The sequence below is a fragment of the Muntiacus reevesi genome, chromosome 20 (assembly GCF_963930625.1).
Source record: "Muntiacus reevesi chromosome 20, mMunRee1.1, whole genome shotgun sequence".
Taxonomy (NCBI): domain Eukaryota; kingdom Metazoa; phylum Chordata; class Mammalia; order Artiodactyla; family Cervidae; genus Muntiacus; species Muntiacus reevesi.
The window spans coordinates 51383370-51407821 of NC_089268.1; the positions used below are offsets into that span (position 1 = coordinate 51383370).

General features: G+C 51.9%; 1 protein-coding gene across 1 annotated transcript in view; it reads left to right on the top strand.

Annotated features, from left to right (window-relative positions):
* GMDS (GDP-mannose 4,6-dehydratase) overlaps nucleotides 1–24452 on the top strand; it is a 435146-nt gene that overhangs the window by 216865 nt on the left and 193829 nt on the right. The gene's annotated exons all lie outside the window — the stretch shown is intronic.

The following is a 24452-nucleotide window of genomic DNA, read 5'->3' on the forward strand; positions in this document are numbered from 1 at the left end:
GTAGGAACCAATGCGTTCTGGTCTCTAAGTATCTGCGTCTGCTTGTCCGAGTGAGTCCAGGCCTCCTGGGAGGGCTGTCTGGCGGGGGCGGCGGGTCAGCAGCTGCGTCTCAGCTCACACCGTGTCCTCTGCTGGCCCACGGTCAGCGGTGTGTGCAGGCTGTCCTGCGAAGTCCAGAGGGAAGCCCCTCACAGTCGTCGTTTTAATTATTGAAAACGAGGCTGTCGGCCAGTGGGCTGGACGGTGGACAGAAAACGCATGGTATTCTTTCCTCTCTGGAGCATCTTCCGCGTGCCTCCTCCCTCTTCCCACCCACGATGCGAGTGACGGCCTGCGGGAGGATCTGTTGGTGAACACAACTGGTGTTCAGACCCCCCAGAAACACGACTGGTACTGATGTCGCTGCCAGTCTGTATGATGGCGCCCTTCAGCGGGTGTGCTGGCTCGCTCCTGAGTGCTGTCCTCAGAGAGCGTGGTTGCTGCTGCTTCAGACTCTGCTTACCCCCCGCCCTGGGCAGCCTGTGACTCCCACTCGTGAATTCTGTCCATTAAAGAAAGAGCAGGAGAGAGATGCTAGCAGGGACGCTGTTGTGGAGCAGCAGGCGTGGTTGGAGGGGATTCAGGCTCCAGTCTCAGGATTTACTTGCACGTTATGTTTCAGTTTGGGTTACGTACGTTATTTAATATAAACGTAAGTAGCGTGATTTTTCTGTGAACAAATCGTTACCTTTTACCTTGGTGGTACCTGTGAACAATTCGATACCTTTACCTTGCCGAGATGAGCATGCTTGCTGATATCTGGCGTTTCCGTGGCGAGACGTGAAGGAGTGTGTTGGTGACGGGGTGTTTGTCTCGGAGCCCGCGGTGTTTAGGTGCTCACCGATTTCCTGCGTTCAGGACTATTTCTGTCCCCAGTGATGCCTCTGGGAAACCGGATCTGGCTCCCTTGTTCCTTGATGCGGTTCAAAAAGAAATGACCGTTTACAAAAGAAAGCAAACATGAGTTCCCTTGCTAACACAGAGGCCGACTCCGCTGTGTTACTGCTTGTATTTGTGACAGTTCAAAATGTTGCATACTTAGACATCTACATTTTGATTTATAGTATGGCCCCCAAAATTCTGATTTAATATTTTGCACAGCAGTAAAACATTTAGATCATTTACATGTGTTCTTCTGAGCTGTAAACAAAATGAAGCTTTTTGTGATGGTAGCCCTTGGATATACTTTAAGAACATTGCATTAAAAAAGTACAGAAGTCCACACTTTTAAAAACTATGAGACAGTGGGCGAAAGGTGATGTAAAAGAACCTGAAACTTTCTTTCGTCTAACCTATCTGGCCTCCCCTTCTTAAGAATACGAGGCAAGTTTTGTAAAAATAATTGTTTTTTCAATACTGTCATTTTGGCGTATAACCTTCTAGCTCTCTGCAAATACCTGCAGCTACTTAGAAGGCTGTGAAGGTATCCATCTTTATCCAAAGTCTTGTTCTGCAGTTTTGGAACCAAATAGATCAAATTTCATTCTATTTTATGTTTTTGCACTGGGATTCAGAAGAAGTTTGTGTTGGAACTCAGAAATAGATCTTGATAATGCAATAAACAGTATATCAAAATGTTAGTAATGCTTATTTTTGGTTATGTTTATTTTCTTCTGTAGACTTCTGTATTTTCCATGTATTGAAACAAGTACATACAAACTTTTTCAATCAGGGAAAAAAATAAATGGCATTTGGAAAACATGCCAGAAAAATCCAACAAAAATGCATGAGACCGTCCGGTAAATGCAGAAGTAATGAAAACCTCTCCGGGAGCTCACTGGGTCTGCGTGGGGACTGCAGGGTCATTTCATCCCGAAATGCCAAGCGCACCTCGGCTCAGGGGGTCACGCAGACCTCGGCGCAAAGGACCCCTGTCTGCGTTCCTGGAACAGGGAAGTATTTCAGAAACATCTTGGCTCAAAGACTTCAAAAGGTCTTCCCAAATGATGTCATGTTTAAGATTCCTTGACGAGACGTGTTAGTCCAGCAACCCCAGGTGCTAAACTGCCCGGGAGAGTAAGGCATGAGAGCAGGAGGGCCCGGCTCCTCAGGGACGGTGTGGTGTTTTCGGATTCCAGAGATGCGCTCAGAGCCAGCCATCCCTGGCATCCACGGCCTGGTCCGCGCCGTGCACAGGTGGGCTCTGTGTGCTGAGGGCTCCCGGGGATCCGACAGTAACAGATACTGATGCTGAAAAAGGCACTTTCTCATTTACAGGTTCTAAAAGAAATTGACATTTCATGATTTCCAAAAAATAGTGTCATCATTAAATAAAAATTCATAACTTTTATCCCCATTTTAAGAAATAGGACCATCCTTGGCAATTCTAACTATGTTAAAATGAAGCTACTTCACAGACTTATGAGTCAAGGTAGGTGTGGCCAAAATTAAAATCAACAAGCCTAAGAATGAAAAAACGGGAGCCTTGTTTGATTAACCCACATCTAGATCCTAGCAGTCTAGTCAGTCTTAGAGTTGAGAAGCCTCAGCCAGCACAGATCAAACGAGTCACAACAGCATCTTGTTTACACACGCTTTAATTATAGCATCCCTCTCATTTGTACATAAATGTATCGATAAGTCTTTAGGTTAAGCAACTTATACTTTTTACTTGTGGATGGGTTTCAGAGAAGAGGAGTAGAGAGAGTTTGCTGGACTGGGTATAGATGGTCCCACCTGGGCTAGTGATTTTTGCCACAGTCTCTACAAGGTTTATGTATCAATTTATCGATCTTTGAAAAGGACAAATAGCAGTCCTGTTAAGGGTTAGCCTTCACCTTCCCGTGCTGTACATCCATGATGGGAATCTGTCTGTCTTGGGAACATTTTCCCGGCAATTTATACAAAGCCATTTCCTGTTGCTGATTCAGATCCGTTAACTTCTGTCTCATAGTCTAGCTTTGAGATCAAGATGATGAAAACATTATTTGAGTGGGTAAGAGGTATTTCAGCTTGAAATGAAGAATATAAATTCTATTTTAAGCTATATTGTACTTCAGGGTAAACAAGTGGTGTGCAGTTAGACCTTTTTTTATTATTTTTTTGGAAACATTGTTAAAGGTTCAGAATTGGTGAATGGATTTTACTGTGAATGGCCACCCAGATTCTGTAAGCTTGCATTGCTTTTGGGATAAGGTCAGCTGGCAGTTGGCACTGTGAAATAATTTCGGCCTCTTAGCTGTGCGCGTGCCCTCAGCACAGCCTGTGGCCAGGCCGGGCTCACGCGCCGGAGCTGCAGCTCGGCTCCACGAGAGCTCGGGGGCTGTGCTCGCGGGACGGAGACCCAGCCGAGCGGAGGCCTCGGCCGGACGGGAGCCCGGCGGCCGAGCTGGGGGAGCTGCCCACCCTTCCCGGGCCCCTCGCCCCGTGTGCAGGCCGCCGCGGGCATCTCCGCCCTGCACTCTCTCACACAGATCTGGGAGGGGATGCCGTGGGGGCGCCCGGGGACTGTCTAAGGGGAGCTGGCTCACTGTGGCGCCTCTTCTTCGGCTTCAGAAGAGGACTTGGTCTCTTGCCAGGGTTGAGTCTCTGAGAGTCGGCGGTCTCTGAGGCGGGTCGCTAGTCAGGCCATACCCGGCAGAGATGCTGAAGGTCACCGTAGCCACATTTCTGTGGCCAGGTCTTGACTGGTTGAGGGTGACACCCCAGGAGTGGCCATGGGCCCCACACCGCATACACTGTGGGTCCTGTCTGTGCCATCATGTTGACGAATGAAGCTTCTAGGATGGGTGGGGTTGCTCCTTAAGTTTTCATGCACAGGTAAGTCCCAGCATGGGGACTAGAGACGGTGCAAGATCAGGTTTTCAGTTGTATTTTACGAAGGCAGAATGGAGCATCTGACCTTGCGTTGGAAGAGCGGTTCTTGGCAAAGTGTGTGTGTGCGCGCACATGTGCACATGCGCGTGGAGAGGAGGAAGGCGCATCTAGGTGGGGTTGCCGGCTCAGCAGGTGCCACGCCGGGCAGACGCCCCGCACCTGCTCAGGGGCAGAATCACCCGCCTTCAGCAGCGGCCTGGGCCCCGCCCTGCGCCCCACCCCCGCACGGCGTTGGCACACCGTGGGTCATCAGGTGACCCCGCGCCCCCAGGGGAGTCATGGTCTGCTCCTGAAGATGACCGTGTGAATGGTGGCGCTCGCTCTTATCTCAGGGTCTGATGAGGGGCCCTGGACGGCCCCCGCCTCTGGGCTGCGGCCCTCAGCTGCCCTCCCGTGTTGCCCCCTCGCCGGCAGACTCTCGCGTGTCTGCTCCTGTGCTTTCCTGTCTGTCCCTGCTGGCGCCCACTTCCTGTCTGCTTCGCCCACGATGAGAACTGGCTGTTTAATCGCAATGACAAGACTCTTGCTGAGATATGGATGTAATTGCCTCTCATAAAGGCTGACATCACCTGCACTTACTGATGAGTTTACAGGAGGCAGCAGTGCTGGGAACTCTTGTTGTGCAGAAATGGAACGGTTGACACTTTGACTTGCTAGTTAAATAGCTTCAGGATAGGGTACTGACTTTATATTCCGGTTCTTGAACCTTACTGTGGTTCAAGTGTCTGCAGGAGCCATCATCCTCTTGGAACCAAATTTCCAAAAGGTTTTACAGGTGGCCTTTCAAGTGGTTCCAGAGTCCGTGGTTGTATCCTGCTCACAAGTTCAGGGTGCCCAGGGGGACGAGCCTGGGGAACTGAGTGAAGACCCTGTCTCATTTTAGCAAAGAAAATCATGGATGGGGCTTCCACGAAGCCCGAATAATTCACAAACAAAGTTTTACAGAAGCAGAATTACCTGAAGGCAGAATTGAGAAACCGTTTGTGAAGTGGTCGGTGCTGCTGACGGAGCCTCACGCGGACGTGACTAGTGAAGACCCTAAAGAAAGACGCAAAACTCCTGTGTAGCCTCGCGTCCCCCACTTCCTCTGAGTCACGCAAAATATCTGAGGTCGCTTTTGCCGCACTTTCTCATTTCATAATGAAAATGGTTGAGCCTACCTCCTTGTCCATCACTTCCTGCAGAATCTGAGACCTGAAATCTTGGAGAATGAAATCCCTCCTCCACAAACACAGGATGAGGTTGGCCACCTGGGCCCGCCCCCAACGGACTGGGGTTTGTCCCTCTCCTTTGTAATCGTGCCTCACAAAATGCCTGGTACAGAACAGGCACCCTGTAAATACGTGGAAGGAATGGACCCTCCCTGTTGATTACTTCTTCATAACATGTCTAAAAATGAATTTATAAAAATATGGGATATGTTTGATTTCTCTTACTTCTAAAACATTGTTTCCTATACTTAGCATAAGACATTTTCCACAGAACACACTCTTACCACATTTAGGTTTTAGTTGTGATGCATTTTCTTGACCCCAGCCAAACATGCTTAGGCAGGTTTCTCTCTTATTGTGCTCTGGCCACGAAGGAACGCCGAGCAGTGCTCACACGTTCTCATTTTGGGTCAGTCTCCCGAGGACCTCTAGGTTCTATCAGTGCTATCACTAGACTTGATTCCTATTTTTAAAAGAAGGTTATCTGAGCAGATGGAAAGCATAGATAGAATGGTACATTGGCCCTCATTTATGAGACAGAATTTAAAAATCACAGAGTGAGTTTGTAAGATCAGTTGCCCGCAGCGTGACTGATAACCTTGACACCTGCTCCTTACAAACCTCTTGATCTGTGGGATCCACACGATGTTTCCGCTCAGTTTTCAAGTGCATCACTGGTGCAGGATTCTTCAATAGAGCAAGATTTCTGTCACAAGTTCTTCTGGAAACTTTCTCTCCATTCCAACCCCCCCACCCCCTGCCACACACACACATATGAGGTGCTCACTTTGTAATGATTTGTCTTTGTTTTTCAATATGTGTAAAAGTTGACTTCATGACTCGTAGGCAGCTCTTTGGCAGAATTGGCGGTAGGAGTCTCTGAACTATGGCGCGGAGGGAGGTCGTCCTGCAGGACCTCGGGCTCTCCAAGCTCTCCCTTCCTCTCCTGTGATCAGAACTCTGGCACTGGGACTGGGGTCTGCCTGTGCTGGCTCCCCTGTGGGTGGGCTGGGGGCCGCCAGGCAGAGTCTGGGAGGCGGGGTGCATTCCTGGCTGTGACCGTGACCTGGCCAGCCTGTGACCGCGTCTGTGGTCCCCACGCTCATCCCACGCGTGGCAGCGGCACCACAGAGATCTGGGCCTGGGCGTCACCATGGTTTCGCGGGCTTTTTTCTTATGGTGTCTCCTATGGCTCGGAAATTACTTGCTGACTTTCACTGAATCTTAAATTTCAAGTTTGGAAACAAAATAAAAAGTGTTTTCAGCAGACTGAAAACAAAATAAAGAGTGCTTTCACCGGACTTTTTTTTTTTTTTTAAGCCCCGAAGGTTATCCTCTTGTGTTTGTGTGGTGCTTTATCAGTCCCATCTTTGGATCTGATTCTCCTGACAAATGTCAGACCGTGGTTAGGAAAGCAGGGATTATTACGTGCATTTTTCACAGGGCAAGGCTGGCTTTGAATGGAGATGCCCTGACCCGCAGGCCTGGCGTGACTGTGATGCCGCGTGGCCTTTTCGGGTGGGTTCTTGGCGCCTTTAGACCTTCTCATGAGATGTAGAAGTCGTGTTTTGCACTGACCCCCAGCGTCGACCCTCTCCGGGAATCAGGGATGAGACAGCGTTTGTGCTGCTGGCTTTGGGCACCCCCCGCCCCCCGCCCCGAGAGACGGAGCCCAGGCCTGAGGACCTGGTTCAGAAAAGAGTCGCAGCAGCTGCGCAGGGAGGGGAGGCGGCCCGCGGTTCCGAGCCGGGACTTCCGCTGTGGCGCGCGTTACTTCAGTGCTTGTACCGTCGTGTCGTCCCGGGAAGGTATCAGCTCCGTACAGGAAATACAGGTTTAACAGAAATCACTTCATTTGATCCTTATCTCTTCAGAAACTCTGAAGTGAGAAGCTGGAAGGGCCGAGGTGGCTTGAATTCCATTGCTTGTTGTCAGAGGCCGCTGAAGGCCTCATTGTAGTGAGCCGTCCGCGGGCGGCTCCGGGAACCGGCGTCAGCGGGCGGCGTGGCCGTGAGTCACCTGTAACCTGAGCCCCGCGAGCCCGGGTCCAGCTCGGCTGCCCTTGGCTCACGACCTCGGCAGGCTCCGAGCGGCCGTGCGGCTCAGGGGCTGTTTCCGGGGGTCTCTCCTGGTCCCCCCTCTCTGCCTCCCCTCTCTCCGGTAAAGTGGCAGCTCCGGAACCCTCACTTGAGTGTATCTCTGATGGGGTCTCCGTGTCTGCAGGGCGAGGCCCTGGCCTTGTGCTCCGAAGGCCCTTGCAGCTGCAGGAGCCCCTGGGGCCCCGGGCCTGGCCCACTGGGGACCTGCGGCCTGCAGTCACCCGCCTCCCATGGAGGCCACGGCAAGCACACAAGCGTGCGCTAAACACTAAGGGAGGGGTCTTGCAGCCCCTTTCCCCTCTGAGGCCATTCTCTCCTCTTGGCTGGGAGTCCACGCTTCTCAGACCCCAGCCCCCCAGTGACCCCGGGTGACCCCACCCGCCCTGTGAGCACCCCCTTGCCCAGCAGAGAAGGCCACAGACCTTCAGGTGAGCCCGGGCCTGCGGCCGCCCTGCCCTGCTCTGCTCTGCCGGGGCTCGTGGGGGCAGGTCTTCCCCTCCCAAGACGCTCCTGGGAGGGCCTGCCTGGGCCGCGTGCCTGCTCGCGGGAGGCCCGGCTCTGACCGGCCTGGGCGGCTCAGAGCTGTCGGCCCAGCACCCTGCCGTCCCGGGAGGGCTTCCTGGGGTCCTGACGGGGCTGAGATGGACAGGCCAGCAACCCCTGTGCAGCCTGTCTCGCCCTCAGGCTTGGGACGGAGGTTCATTTTTGCTGTCTTTGTGATCCTTCATAAGTGCCCAGTCTAACACCCTCACATGCGCTTGGTTTCCAGGCCTCAGTGGCCCCGCCGAACCACTCCGGTGCCTGGTCTGGGCCGTCGGGGTTGCGTCTCCTCACTTTATCTCCCTGCCTTCACCGGCTGCTGTCGATGGGCGCACCGCACGAGGCTCTGCCTGTCTCGCTGACATCAGTCTCCTGCTAGCTTTCGGTTCTACCGTATCTGCATTTTTGTGTTTGACCTATTACTGCCTTTTTGGTTTTATAAAGAAGAAAAGTGCCTCCCTCAGCAGAACCATCTGGCTGCGTTTCCGCCCCTCGGCGGCCGTGTGTGTATTCTAGCCAGGCCGGCCCTGCGGTTTCTGAACGCTGCTGTTACTCTGGTGGTCTCAGAACTCAACTGGAGTGCTGGAAAAGTTACACTATGGGCGGCTTTCAAGTCTAAAGTTTCCAAGGTGGAAAAAAATGCATATTGTTGTCATTTTTGACATAGTATTATTTTTTTTTCTGTAACTGAAATATAGTCTTTTAAAAAGAATTACAGCATTCTGTTCTTTGAGGAAGAAACCTTGCTTCTAAAATTTCTTTTAGATACGGAGCTACTAAGTTTGCATGTCAGCCGACCGAGGTGACTGTGGATGGACTGGACATGTTCACAGCAGTACAAGTTTTCTTAAATTAGGGTCAGGTAGCAATAGGTGTTGCTTTTTTTTAAATTGCGAGCTAGTTGGCCTATAGTACTGTGTTAGTTTTGAATGTGCAGCATCATGATTTGATGTTGGTATATGTTGCAGAATGATCACCATGATAAGCCTAGGCAGCATCTGTCACCTTACACCATTACAGTTTTTTTAATCTTGCGATAAGCACGTCTGAGATCTACTCTGATCACCTCTCAAGGGCCCAGCAGCGCAGTGCTGAGCGTGCCACCCGCCGTCCGCCCACCCCCGGCCTCACCTGTCTCACCCCTAGGAGGGGCTAGCTCTTGAGGGCCCTCACTCGTTGCTGTTGCCGTTATCCTCACTCCTGCCCCCACCTGGTTCTGTATCTGTAGGCTCTGTTTTTTGGCTTGCTGTATCTTTTAGCATTGAGTGAGGGTGGGCCCTGTCTGTCTGTCTCTGTCTGACTGACTCACTCAGCGTGATGCCCTCCAGGTCCATCCATGGTGGGAATGGCAGGATTTCATTCCTTTTTGTGGCTAAAAAAGTATTCTGTGCTTTGTTTACATATGTATATATCTACAAGAGCTCCTGTGTGACTCGGTGATAAAGAATCTGCCTGCAATGCAGGAGACCCGGGTTCAACCCCTGGGTTGGGAAGATCCCTTGGAGAAAGGAATGGAAGCCCCGCCAGTCTTCTTGCCTGGAGAACCCCATGGACAGAGGAGTCTGGAGGGCTACAGTCCACAGGGTCAGGAGAGTTGGGCACGCCTTAGCAACTAAACAACAGTAAATATATGCACGAGCTATAGTACATATATTAGCCGGTTTTCTAAAAGGATCATATAGCAACAGTTAACACTCCAACTAACAATAAACGGTAACAGTGTTATGACTGAAAGAGACTCCCCACTCAGCTCCTGTTTCCCTGACCCTGGAGAAGGCGGCCTCTTCCGGGGCAGGCAGAGGGGCCTGTCAGGACTGTGTTCCCACAGACGCCTGTGTATGTGGAGGTGGAATTCTGTATCTTTATGTTGTAACAGCTTTGAGCAAATGTGCACTTGTTTTTCATTTTCTAAAATGCTACTTTTAAATATAAAATCACTGTTTCTAGAAACAAATTAAACTTGTTTTTTGTTTTTTTTTTAACAAAATAATGGTTTTGTTCATCTGCCCCACCCACACATCACCCAGCAGCTCAGACCCACGAGCTATGGAGAGAAGACCGCCCCCGCCCCGGGCATCTTTTTCTCTCTTGTTGTAGTTTTTCTTGGTCTCATATCTACTGACCAGCGTGCAGGTCTTGTCCCAGATTTCAGTGCATAAGAGCAGTGTGTAACATAACGCCCAGCACGTGGGAAGGACCGGATTTAATTAGTCTTCTCCAGGATTCTTTAAGTGACTTCTTCTTAGTGCTTAGGAAGGATCAACACTGGAGGAACAGGGCTGTGACATCCTGATCCTCCCCCTCAGTCTAGGATTTCTTAGTGGTGAAGGACAGGGAGGCCTGGCGTGCTGCAGTCCATGGGGTCACAAAGAGTTGGACACGCCTGAGCAACTGAATGGCCGCAAGGAAGGGTCTGGAGAGGTGGACGGAAAGCCCTCAGAGAGAGTCGGTTGTCTGTGGTGTTCCCCGGCCTCGTTGAGCCTGAATGCCACGGCTTGAAGGTACACAGACGTGAAGGGATGCTCGTCTTTTTATTTCAAGAGGAGGATAAAAGCTAAAAATTGAGACCGATGCAAGTTAACGAGGAGCACCGACGCCCTTTACTGGGTGGGTTACGCCGCTGACGTGCGTGTGTGGTGTCTTCCTTTGTCGGCCCCCACTCTGTCCCCTGGAAAAGGAGCCGGTGAGACATGAGGCCGCGTCGCCCCCCTGCCTGTGGCTCGCTTTCTGGCCAGCTCCACCGTCGTTCTAAATGGCAGAAAGAACAGGCACACAGAAATGACTATATAGAGGTTGGGTTTTTTTTTTCCCCTGCCATTTTCCCTAATTTGACAGAGGGTGGTAAACAGTTATCAGCAGAGTGACCATTTCTGTAAGCCGCGGCGCTTACAGACGTTCCCTCGGACGGCCCTGTCTGCCGCCCACATGGAGTGTGTGGTGCGCACCGCTGCTGTCCCGCGTCAGAGGGGAACGCGACCTTCCTGGGTCCCTGCCTGCAGGATCTGGGCTCTGGGAACCCGTCCCATGCTGGACCACCTTGAAAGATGGGGCTTCTGCCCTGGGGATGAACAGATAAGCCAGGCCGTCCTCACTCAGCGATCGGTCACCGCGGCAGTCGGGAGCGGTGTGGAACAGTTCTAGGTGATGGCTAATGTTGTGAGCTTTCTTGTGGTAAAATGAATGACTTGCCCTTTCTCCAGAGTTATCGGTGAGTTTTCTTAAAAGCAGGATACCAGTTTTCCCATAGCAATTTTTTTTAAAGCTAATACTCAATTATTCAGAGAAATACTTGTATCATATTTCCTAGAGGGCCTTCGCCTCATGAGCTGTTTTTATTAAAATAAAATATGTGCTCCTGGAATTTATCTCCAAATGGAGCGTGAAATCCTGAGTGTTTGTACCTGCTGTTTCCCGGCCCGTGTGGCCTGACGCACAGGGCCGCGTGCCCCTCAGCCCCGTGCGGCTGCCTCTGACCCAGGAGCTGCCAACACTCCGACTCATGGTTTTCTCATCTTCAGTGTGAGGGCTGGGGTCGTGCGTACTGTAAGGTTCAGAATCTGAAGATATGATTCCAGCTTGATAGACACTTTTCCATGAAGGCCTAAGGACCATCTACTATACAATTTATATTGGTTTTAATGATGCAGACTATGCCTTCCTGTTTTGACATTGCGAAATTCCTAAATGAAACAATTTACACAGCCCAATGTCATTTTCTTCAGCTTTCATGAGTTAATTTAGACACACTGAAGCTAACATTTATTTTTCTTTCCATGCCAAGGTAAGAGATGTTATAGAACATGGCTATCCAATAGAAATAATTGGACAATAATAGTAATTCAAGCCACACATGTGAGCCATTTAATTTTAAGTAATTTAAAATTTTCTAGTAGCCACATTTGAGAAAATAAAAAAAAGATGAGATTAATTTTAATATTTTATCTAACCCATTGCATCCAAAACACCATTTAGATGTATTTTAAATACACAGTTATTGAGACGTTTTACCCCCTTTATTTTACTGTGCTAAGGCCCAGTGTGTACTGTATGTATGTGATCCACTTTCTGGGTTGTCCACGTTCAGGTCACACCTCAGGCCCTCAGAGGTCACTGCACGGGAGCTCTGTAGGTTTGTAGAGTCACGGTCTGCCCTCTCCCGCTCCGAGCTGCATGTTTTAAAACCAGCTCTTACATACGCACAGTCCTGAAGAAGGGCATCTCTGGAAGAGAAAGCCTGGGTGCTTGTATGCTGAACACATGGCCCTTCTTCTCTGTAGTGACCGGGTGACTCGGAGGCCGGTGGCCTGTCCCATCCCCCTGGGGAGCAGATGGGACCCCAGCCCAGCGACCCGTGCTGCTCAGACTCTGTCCTCAGTCTTTCCCCGGAGTGGCTGCAGCCAGCACCGGCGAGGGGACGGCACACACCGCCGGCCTTCCTGGGGACAGAAGCCACACCAGGCCACCCGTGAAAAGCCTCAGAGGAGGTCCTTTTGCAATCCAGAGAATCCCAGAATTTTTTAAGTAAAGGACCTTAGAAAGAATGTAGTTGTTGACACAGGATTAACCATAAGAACAGAGCATATATCTTTGGGGCTTTGATTCAGACCAGACAGATTCATTGTGACTCTGTTCTTTCAGACAGCAATTCAGCAGTGGGCGGGATCCCAGTTGTCAAGTGGAGTTCAGGGCTAACTTAATTTACTCTACCTAAGTGCTTTAACTTCAGACTAGGAATCCATTTAACTCTGGAGAACGTTGTAACTGCACCTTTCTGTATGGTTTTGAAGACTGCCAAACTTCCCTGGTTACAAACTCGACACGTCTGTTTAGAGGGAACATCACAAGCTCCTGGGGTGCTCTTTTTTCATAGGGGCAGTGATACAAATAATGTAGGCACTTGTAACTTTCATTGTATGACTAATATCCTAGGTTTTCGGTGAATGTCATTCTTTCCATTTACACCACATCTTTTTTGGTAAGCCTCTCAAACCATGTTTGGGTAGAAGTTGGTATAGTTTTTCTAATTACAGAGATGTGGATATTTTAATTCTCCTGGGGTGAAAATGACTTGCTTTTAGAGTCAGCTAGGGGTCTGGGGGCAAACCTGGGACTTCAACCCAGGACTCCTGATTCTTGAATTTCTGCTCGAAGTTTTAGTTATTTAAAAATATGAAGAGACAGGACACTGCTGCTCATTGCAACGCATGTCCAGCCGTGTGCGAGCCCACAGCCCCTGCCCAGCCCGCCCGCGCCGTCCCTCCCCTGCAGCCTCAGAGCGCGGGGGCACACGCCACTTTCCCAGGCGCTTGTGGAGGGTCAGAGTGATGAGCAGCAAGAGGAGGTCAGGAAGCAGAGACGCAGCTGAGCGGACGACGGGCTCACCTCCAGGCCCCCGGCTGCTGGCTGGGCGGTTGCCATCCAGGGGAGATGGCATGACTTGATTGAAGTCTGTGTCATAGCTCACATCACATGTATCTCACAGAAAACTTTCCTTCCAGTATTTTTACCAAAGGAAATTCTGAACAAAACTGGTCAACTCATCAACTACTTGGCAAAGAGAACCCTTAGATGAAACATGTAAGTGAAAATATAAGTAATGTATTTTGGTGTTGTTCACTTGCTAGGTCGTGTCTGTCTCTTTGCAGCCCCATGGACGGCAGCACGCCAGGCTTCCCTGCCCTTCACCATCTCCCAGACTTTGCTCAAACTCATGCCCATTGAGTCGGTCATACCACCCAACCGTCTCATCCTCTGTCGCCCTCTTCTCCTCCTGCCTTCAATCTTTCCCAGCATCAGGGTCTTTTCCAGTGAGTGAGCTTTTCACATTAAGTGCCCAAAGTATTGGAGCTTCAACTTCAGCATCAGTCCTTCCAATGAATATTCAGGGTTGATTAACTTTAGGATGAACTGGTTTGATTTCCTTGCAGTCCAAGGGACTCTCAAGAGTCTTCTCCAGCACAGCATGAAAGCATCAATTCTTCAGCACTCAGCCTTTTTTATGGTCCAACTCACATCCCTACATGACTAGTGGAAAAACCATAGCTTTGACTATACAGAACTTTGTCAGCAAAGTGATAACTTTTCTTTTTTTAATACACTGTGTAGGAATATATACAAGAAATGTATACAAAATCATGCTGCTCTCTCATTAATGGGGAGTGTCTCTAATATAGGCACTTGGCACATCATTTATGATGCTTATCAATTTAAGATTGTTTGTGTTTTTGTATGTGTAGGTCCCCTGAGGTCACAGTGGCCCCCAGGGAGGGACTTTGACACTGGTCCTGGGCCCGGGCCCGCTTGTATGCAGGAGCAGGTCACAGACACGTGCTCTGCAAGCTCTCTGACCAGTTCACCAGGGAAAGTTCCATAAATAAACTGTTCTCCTGGTTTAGTCAGAAGTCCCCTTTAAGGCCGACTTTTCCCAGGAGACTTTGTCTTACTTCCTTGTTTCATCCCCATATGGCGCAAAATAGGTATTCAGCCTTTAGTTTCTCTCTCTCTTAAATCTGTTTTGTTGAAGTAGGGTTGATTTACAACGTTGTCTTAAATTCTGCTGCAGAGCAGAGTGACAGTTACACATGTGTATATATTCTTTTTCATGTTCTCTTCCATTATGACTTATCATAGGATATTGACTAAAGTTATATTGACTATAATTCCCTGTGATAAACAGGGAGAACTTTTTTATCCACAGTTATTGGTTTCTTACATGGAGGCGGAAATGGCAACCCACTCCAGTGTTTCTGCTTAGAGAACCCCATGGACAGGGGAGCCTGGCGGGCTGCAGTCCATGGGGGTCACAAAAAGTTGGACATAACTGAGCGACTAATACTTCAGTACTTTTTTATTGGTTTCTTAAAACTTAAGTTATTTTAGAAAGCTCTCTCTATTCATAGGTCACAATATATTGCTTTGTGCCACCTTTGTTAAATCCAGGTTTGGAAACTGGGTGGTGGGACCCTGTGGCCCTAGACTTGCCATCCATCCCCCCAGCACATGGAGCTTTCAGCCACCTGGGGCCAGGGGAGCAGAGATAAGTTAGTGCAGAGGTAAGGCACATCTTCCCCTGGAAGCCTGGGATCCCGGGGCAGAGAAAACACATGCGCAGAAGGAAGCGCTTGTGCACGGGCGCGGCCCCGGCCTGTGGACCGAGCCCCGTGGCCACGTCTTCCGCTTTCCGGTGCCGGCGGCAAGGACCGCTCCCCACTGTCCAGGGCCAGGGGTCGGGCCGAGGGTCGCCCTGCCCCGCCCGTCCGCTCCCCTGCCAGATGCAGGTGCTTGCCCCGCCTGGCCCCCCCGGGTACAGCTGGACACCGGGCTGACGAGTAGCAGGGGCTGTGGCCATGCTTCAGGGAGCCCCAGACCTGAAGGCTAGACTTGCCGGCCTGCTGTGACTAAGAGGGGCTCCTGGGGGACCGAGCCCCCTGTTCCCCAGCACAGCCCGGGGAGAGCGCGGCGGGGTGAGGGGTGGAGGGGAATCCCGGGACTCACATTTCGGGTCATACTCGCCCTGGCCGCGCGCACCCGCGTCTCGCAGGTCTGGAGGATCGGTGGCATCGCCCAGCCCAGCTCTGCAACCCCCAACCTCCTCAGAACCTCCCAGAAACTAGCATGTCCTTGAGATGCGGAGACCTAGATCCCCAGCATTGGTGAACAGACGTGTTCAGGTAAAACTTTAACAGTAGATTTTTTAAGGAGTCGTAAAAATTAGAATAGGCTTCAGTGACAAAATGCATGTCTGGCCGTTTGACTTAACAGCAGTTAGGGTTCTGGTTTGGCCTGAGTCGTCCCTGAGAATCTGGGGGTTCTTCGGTTATCCCAGCCCCGTGGAACCCGCTAGCAGGAGGGGGACCCGCACCCACACAACCCCCTCCCCGCGAGCCTCCGGGAAGCCACTCGGCCGGAAGTTCCCGGTGCGCTGCTCTCTGGACGGCAGCGTCCGTCCGTGTCCCCCACCTGCGGGCCCAGCGCTGTCCCTTGGCGGCCCCCGGTGAAGAGCGCTGTCTGCAGGCGAGCCTGGGTGCTGGGGCGGGGCGCGCTCGCAGCCCCCTCCCGCCGGGCACGCGGTCCCCATTGGCCCTGGATGCATGCCCGCCCCCACCCCCGCAGCGGAGCGGAGCGCAAGCTGAGGGTCGGTGCTCTGGCAGCCCCACTCCTGTCGTCAGCACCAGGAGTGCCCGCGTCTGGCGTGGGGGAGCTGGAGAAAGCCCAGCCCCGCAGAGCGAGCATTATTAGCGTTTTGGTGATGAAGCGTTTCGGTAGCAGTGTGGCCAGGTAACTTCCCCGGAGCGCATGGCAGCGCCACCCCAGGTTCTGCAGGCAGGCGTCAATCGCGGGCCGGCCCCCACACCTCTGGAGAACTTCCCTCTGTTCCCAACCCCGTTTCCTGCTGTTGTCTGCCTTCAAGGGGCACGGTAGCTTTGCCTCTGATGGGTCTTTGGCCCTCTCGCTTCCTCAGTCATGTGTTCCCTGTGACACGCGGCCAGGACCCTGCCTGCTCCAGGCTGTCTCCCTCCAGCTGGGGAGCAGGGGCCTCGGGGGCAGAGCCCTCTGGTGAGGCTCCCGCCGTGGACTGGGTGCAGTGCTGGGCTGGGCTGGCATCTCGCTGGCACTTGGGTCACCGTGGCTGAGCTCAAGCAGGTGCTGGCACCCACAGCACAGGGTCCAGACCTCAGCCAGGGGAGCGGTCTTCCCACAAGAGATGCAAATTCATTAGTTAAATCTGGTGGCTCCTTTGTTTCATCAAACAGCTAAGCCTTCTGTTGACTTACTGTGTCTGCCTGAGACAGTCAGCGCTGGAGATCTTCCCTCCCTCCATCGACGAGAAGTCGTCCTGAGGCTTCTCTGCAGAGGGGTGGGGAGGGCTGGGTGGTCCAGCCGAAGAGGTCCAGCAGGAGGTCCAGCGTCCTGCTGCTCCCAGAGATGAGGCCTCGCCCCGGCCTGGGCTCGGTCAGCCAGCTTTCTCAGGAGCCCGTCTCTCTCATCCACGATGGTGTTTGTTTTACAGCCTCACATTACTTGAATCTTGGATTTTTTGGAACTGGCTTTCTCCGAGGCCATTCCCGTCCGCTCCTTTGTCCCGCGGCCCCGAAGCCTGGAGGGCCTGTCTCCGCGTCACGTGTTCCGCGCTAAACAGCGCGGCTCTGTTCGGGGCTCACCCCTCGCCCCAGAGCTGGAATAAATCACAGTCGGTGGAGACTCCGTCGCCATAAATCAAGGCCTGTCCGGAGCTGGAGCCTGCCCAGTCGGGATGTCATAGCTCGGCTCTCACTGAGGATTAATTAAGGGCCTGATAGAAAGCCCAGATGTGCTGCCTAGTGGCTGCGTCTCCCGGGCCTCTGCCCACCCAGGAGCGCGGGGGGAGCGCGGGGGGAGCGCGGGCGTGCGCACGTCTGAGCTGACTCCACCTGGTTTGCAGGATGCGCGCGCGCTCCGGGCATCGTGCTCTGCGTGCCCAGTCTCTGCCTGCAGGGCCTGCAGTCACGCAGAGGCTGTGCTTTATCCGAGGAAGACGGAAGAAAAGGGACCAAGTCTAGGCGCTCTCAACGCAGAAAAAGCTGTCCTGAAACCAGTGTCTGCTGACACCGCACGTGTCCATGTCAGGCCAAGGAACCTGGGAGAACCGGGTCTTGTGGCGCCTGCGTTCAGGAGAGCTGGGCTCCTTGGGAGCGGCTCTCGCCTCAGCAGTTGCTCAGTCCTTCCTTCAGTCTTGAACGAGTACATGGAACCATCCAGAAAAGGATGCTTGATTGAACTTATATGAAAGGGAATGTGCAGTGTGAACCAGTTCTCCACGTATCCTAGCAAAATGCTGCATTAGAAACAGAAAACAAGAAATAGCTTGTAATGTAAAAGCATACACCGCAACCATGCTTTTGTACAACTTTAACCTTAATATTAACCACTGTAGAAATTTGATTATGAAGTTGGAAAAAAAAAGACACCATGAAAGACGAATAATAAGCAAACATCTTTTTCCTGTGGTAATATGTTTACTTCCCTTACTGAGAATCTGAAAATCAGCTATTTAGAAACTTCGTAAATAAAATGGTGACTCCCGATTGCTGCACAATCTCTGTAAACAGATAATCAGAGATGACAATTGGAAAATGCTGATAGTAAAAAAAAACAAAGCCCTTCGTGCCAAACAGATTGCTGTTTTGTATAGCACATCTTTCCGTTTACCTGAGGCTTTTATCAACAGAGAGTGGCTTTCCCCAGCACACTGGATTTTCTCACAATGTTGTATTGATGCTTACTTTCTGGATGGGAACACTTTGGTTTTTATGAACTTAAATAATGAAATAGCATATACCTTAAACAAACTCCAGAGATAAGCATGGTGATTTCAATGAAAGTGATCTGAATATTCTTATACCTGTTATGTGGCCCAGGTATTTAAATATACAATCATATCCAATTTTAAGGATTTTTTTTAATGTAATAAACTTTTAATAGCCACATTATATGTGGTCATATATGACTTCTTATTATTTTCATTCTATAATCTGATGATTGTGACTGAAGTAATAATCTAAATAGACTTTTTAGCATACCTGTGCAATTTCTCAGAAACAACCATTTCAGCTATCTTCCAAATGATCAAATTCTGTATTTCTGTTGAGATTAGAAATCAGTCTTTAGGAGTTATCATGGGTCTCACATCATGCTACTTGGCTTTCCAAGGCTTTCCTCAAGGACCCTTGGCTTATAGTAGTCAATTATCTGGGGGGCGGGGAGGGGAATAGTTTACTGCAAAGTTCCATTTCTGTTAGCCCAGATATTTGATGTTTTTAGGAGGATTGCCACTGCATGCTTTCTTGCTTAGCCCATGAGTAACTTAATGTTTATCATTGCTTCTGGTCCTGCATTTAATTTCACTAGTTCTGCACAGACTGAAAGGCCCAGGTCAGTGGCTCCAGAGCAGAAAATGATCTGAAGAAGTCGTTGCATTTCCCCAAACCAGGCAGCCTCGCTCCTGAAATAATCTTTAAAATACTCCTTCTGTATTTTCCCTTCTGTGTTTCTAGTCGCATTGAGGCGAACAGCTCGTGTAGCAGACCCGGGTGGCTGTGCCAAGTGTGAGCGTGTGCACCCCACCAGCGCCGGCGAGGAGTCTCATTCCCGAGCCCAAGATTAACACGGTTGGAGCTCAGAAAAGACCAAGCGCTGCTGTAGCCAGAAATCAGGATTGCAGCCCGCCGTGAGAGGGGAAATGCCCTCCTTTAACACAGGCTGTCTGCTGTCCGGGGTGCTGGGCATGGGTGGACGCCAGGCCCGCCTGCCCCCGGGGCTGGGCCGGGTGTAGAGGGTGCAGACCCCTCAGCTCAGCCGGGACGCGGCCTGGGAGGGAGGTGAGCCCACGCCTGGCCTGTCCCCGCCTCACGTGGTACCTTAGTGTAGCAGGCCGGCTGAGGAAGTTTCCGGAACACTCCCTGATGACTGCGTCCAGATGCACTGTTAGAAGTTAGGCAGCCTCCGTTTTCAGTGTACAACATCTTAGACGAGAAGGTTCCCTGGGAATTGTCCGCTTTGATTAGATGTGGTTGTGAGCACCAGCAGAAGGCAGTGGTGCGTCCAGTGCATCCGCCAGAGCTGCTAGCCCCCTGGCCGCTGTTTCTTCTTCCCGGTGTCGTCTCCTGTCTTCTCATTATTGTCAAGATGGGCTGGTGTTGACCATCAACTGTTTAGTTTCTGAAGACACATTTATCCATGCGCTTATATGTTTGTTTCTTTAAACCTGTATATTATGCTTCTTGAAATTCAAAGACACTTGCTCCTTGGAAGAAAAGCTATGACCAACCTAGACAGTGTATTAGAAAGCAGAGACATCACTTTGCTGACAAAGGTCCGTATAGTCAAAGCCATGGTTTTCCTGTAGTCATGCACAGATGTGAAAGTTGGACCATAAAGAAAGCTGAGCACCAAAGAATTGATGGTTTCCCATTGTGGTGTTGGAGAAGACTCTTGAGAGTCCCTTGCACTGCAAGGAGATCAAACCAGTCAGTCCTAAATTTAATCAACTCTGAATAATGATGGGAAGCACTGATGCTGAAGCTGAAGCTCCAATACTTTGGGCACCTGATGCAAAGAGCTGACTCACTGGAAAAGACCCTGATGGCGGGAAAGACTGAAGGCAGGAGGAGAAGGGGGCAGCAGAGGATGAGATGGTTGGATGGCATCACTGACTCAACGGATTTCAGTTTGAGCAAGCTCCAGCAGTTGGTGAAGGACAGGGAAGCCTGGCGTGTTGCAGTCCATTGGGTTGCAAAGAGTCAGACACAACTGAGAGACTGAACAATAACATTATATTTCAACGTAAATGTTTAAAACATCATGATTTATGAAATTTGACATCATACTTACCAGCATGGTTTCTTTCTGAGGGTATTTTTGATGAGAGTAAATGCGTAGCTCTTCAAATCAAGGGCGTAATTATATGAAGGTGGGCGGTGGCTTGTCACTTGTTAAGGTACGAGGTGGTTCCTTCCTGTGTCGCTGGCACTGTCCTTGTGGGCCGCACATGATGGAGGCCTTGGATAGTTGAAGGTGAGCGGGGGCCACTGCATCTGCTTGGGAACCGCCTCCTCTCCCCATATCAGACCCTAAGGGGGTCACCCTGGCCCAGCAGCCCCTCCTGTGGGGTCTTCTGCTCTTCACTGGCCCCCTTCCTGGGGAAGGGTCAGTTTGTGTGGAAAACAAGTGGCTTTAACCTTACACGTTGGCTCAGACAGCTGAGGGTATGTCCGTCACAGGTGACTGTCCTCCTGGGCCAGCATCTTCGCTGCCATATCTCAACCGACGCCTCTTCGGTTAAGATTCGGCGGCGTTTACCAAACCGCCTGAGCCACGGTTCTGCTAAAGCCTTAGTAGACTGTTTGCCTTGATGTTTGGCGTTTTTTATAGTAAACTTGCTAAAATGTCTGCTTTTCTCCTTCATTTCCTGGAATGATCCGAGGGGCTTTCCTCTCCTGGTTCCTTGCAGCTTCTGCCCTGAGCTTCCTTAGTGAAGTCTTGTCTCCCCTGAAGCTGACTCCTGACCCCTCACTGGTCTCTTAGGCCACGCTTTCCCGCTTCGCCACAGGGAGAATCACTCACTCTCTGTCTCTCCAGGTATCCCTGGTGCACGGAAACCATGGCCTTAAATTTCCTCCTAGAAATAAAGTTAGATGTTGTTCAATATGCCGGTTCGTAAGGTTTAGATCCAAGCCCTCAGAAACAGTGGCACTGGTGACGTTTAAACCTGTTATTTTCCCTAGATGTCTGCACAGGCAGGGTGGGCGGGCGGAGAGAGGCCAGCGGGCGGGAAGGAAGCCTCCTTCCTGTTGCTCCTCGGGCCTTCCCCGCGAGACGAGCGTGGCTGACGGATGTGACGCCGATGAGGCGTCTCGGTGGCCTCGCCTGTGTTCTCCTCTCTGGTGGCGGCTGTCACAGCTGGGACCCCCTCGCTGTGGCCTGGGTTCACCTTCCTCCCGCACCCCGCTGCGCGTCCTGCCTGCGCCTGACCTGGGCCCCTCCTGGGGGCCGTGGATGTTTATTCAGAGGGCGGGTGATGTGGCCGGGCCCTCCCGTGCCGCACCGTCCGCGGGGAGGCCCTGGCCTCGGGCCCCTCGCCGGCCCTTCACTCACCCTCAGTGCAGTCGTCCTTCTCCCCGGCGGGGCATCACTGTCTCCGCACCCTCGGGCCTGGCCGGCGCCAGCCACGCTGACCTGGCCCCTGTTTACTGAAGGGACCGTGGAGCGAAAGCCGAGCGGAGGCGGACGCTGCGTCCTGCCCGACCGAGCGTGGAGCCGGCCCAGTGTGGACGGCGCGCGGCGGGTGCTCAGCGGGGGCGGCCGCTTGGCCTGCGTGCCTCCCTCCAGTCCAGCCCCGCCGCGCTCCGGACGACGAACGGCGAGAAGAGAGAAGGGAGCCCGCAGGTGCCCCGGACCTGCTGGGCTGCCCGCGCGTCCCGCTCACATGCGTGTACAGGACGTCTTACTGGATGGTTTTGTAGAAACAGCAGTGGAGGTAACATCGTTTCAAGAGGAGAGAGATTTAGGTGACCATGAGAAACGTGTGTTTTCACTTCAAAACTATAAAGAAAGCTAAGTGGTATTTAAGAAATTTAATACATTCCCTTCTATTAATGTTTTAAGATTATTAGGTGTTTTGATGCTCAAGTTAGATGATTATTTAAGGAAGGGCCGTTATCCCACAGCAGGCATTTCACGGGACAGGAGCACAGGTCTTTCAGACCCCAGGCTGGGGACTGAGTTGGGTCTTCCCAGGGAGCCCCCAGGGCGGGAAGGTCAGGTTAGAGGTGCCAGTGAAATACTGTCACCGTCAACTGAAGCATTAGGCTCATAAATCGATCGATAATTTTTCACAAACATGACAAGCCCTGGTTTCTTTTCCTGTCATTGAAGGAGGATGTGAGAGCCGAGATGAAAAGCCATGTTTGTTTTCGTGTCGGGTATTCAGTGATGAGTTAATTAAAGATTTTCGTCGCCGCGCTGACCCTGGTCTCCAGCGTTCAGGACCGGCCTCCACCCTCTGCCTCCCCGCAGCCCCGGCCCAGCTGCCCCACTGGACACCGAGGGCCTCGGGTCTGCACGAGGCTCAGGGCAGGGCAGATGTTCGCCGGTTTCTGTAAAGGCGGTCTGAGCTTATCTTCGTTAATTCCTCTCGTCCACCCCCACCCCCACTGCATGCACGGCCCTTCACGTGAATCCAATTTAGTCTCAATGCACCTTATTCAGCGGCTTTGGGCCGCCCTTCCCGCCAGCTGTCCGGCCGCCCGGCGGCCTCAGGCTTCCCGATTTAGCTCTGGAAATGATTTCAGCATGGCAAAAACGTTTCTCCGGCCAATTTGGAAAACAGGGTTCAATTTGTGAGGAAGGCCCGAAATGGCAACTGAACTTGGCAGGGAGGTGGGGGAGGCGGGACGAGGCTGTCGGGGTGGGAGGTGGGGGTGAGGAGGGGCCCCTCACCCCTGCAGCCCCCCAGGAGCGCCTCCCGGGGCTGCACTCCCTTCTCACCTGGAGGTGCGGGCGGAGTCAGGCTGAGCCTGTGCTGCTGTCCTGCTCGTCCCCCTCTGGCCTTGGGTCTCAGGGCGGCTCTGCCGTCACTGGGGGTGGTGGGTGGGGAGCCCAGCAGGGCCACCGTCACCCGTGGTGCGCAGGTGGCTGGCACCCGGGAGGTGCTGCAGCTGAGTGGGGACAGGTCTCAGCACAGCGGCCGAGGCTGGAGTGAATGCCACGTGGCATGCCCCATCACACACGCCATTGCACCTAAGCCACCTGCTAAGTGTGGCTCTGCCTGTTAGGTCCAAAATTAATTGTAAGTAATTCATATAGGGTGTAAGAGATTGCTTAAAAGTGGATTTATTGCGGGCTTTGGTGAGGGGTGTGCTATTGAGATGCATACAGGCAGGTTCTAGGTTCTGGAGGTTGGCTGATATCAGAGGCTGGTGGGGAGGGACTGTGAGTGTGTGTGTCATTGCTTTTCTCTTTGGACGCAAACCTCAATCTCTCCCAAAAGAGAAGAAATGTTGTGTTTGAACATGTGTAGCTCAACAGTAGCTGCTGCTCAAGCTCCACCGTGTTGCTTCCGTCCCGCAGAATCTGTGATGTCAAAATAAGCGAGGTTATTCCTCAGCTATTCCTGCAGAGGACATTGGATTTTGAATAATTTCAAAGCTTAATACCTTTGGAGGGTTTCCCTGGCGGCTCGTCAGTAAAGAATCCATCTGCCATCCAAGATTCCAGTTTGATCCCTGGGTCAGGAAGATCCCCTGGAGGAGGGCATGGCAGCCCACTCCAGCATTATTGCCTGGAGAATCCCATGGGCAGAGGAGCCTGGTGGGCTAAGCTCCATGGAGTTGCAAGGAGTCGGACACAACTGAGCCACTAAATACCGCCACCACCTTCAGAAGTCTGTCGCCCATCACGAGCTATGTGTTTAGCTGTGTCATTTATCCACAACCACTGCTGCTGGCAGCGGTTGACTCCATGGAGCGCTCTGGTTCAGAGGCCACTTCAGCATCTGGAAGAGATGCTGGTGATGCCATGTGACCTCTGGCACCCGCCCTACTCCCAGGGTCAGACTCCTCCTCTCTGCTATCCTCACTCAGCGGTGCTCAGCCTTCTGGCTGCAGGAGGATGCCTGGAAAGTTTGTTTAAAGCACAGACGTGGGTCCCCCGTCCCCCTGGTTTCCCACACAGCAGGTCTGAGTGGGCCCCAAGAATGCACATTTCTGAAGTTCCCCAGGTGATCCTGCGCTGGGCTAGCCGCTCACCCACCGGTCACTCACCGCTGACCCAGCAACAGTGAAGCAGGGACCCAGCTTTAGAAGGCAGCAGCTCTGGATTTCTAATGAGAGGTGTGGTGACCGTGGTTACCGCTGTGCCATGCGCCTGGAGGCTGCAGAGCAGGCAGGCCTTCCGTGATCTCACAGTGAAAAGAAGGAAAGGAGAAGGTGGCTGCAGGCGATGGAGGTCATCGCACAGTCTTTACACACGCGGCCTGTCGAGGGTGCGCTTCGCACATATGCAGACCCTGTCAGCAGCGCCTCAGTGACGCTGTCAAAAAGCGAGCCTGGCGAGCCAGATTAGAAGCTCAAATGTTTATCCTAAGTTGACCATTTCTTTAAAATAGTCAGAAGTTTTCTATTATCCAGGACTACCCCAGGATTTTTCCAAATTAACTTTATCTTTTCTGGAAGTTGAGGGACAGGCTAAGGATATCAGGACACAGCCATCC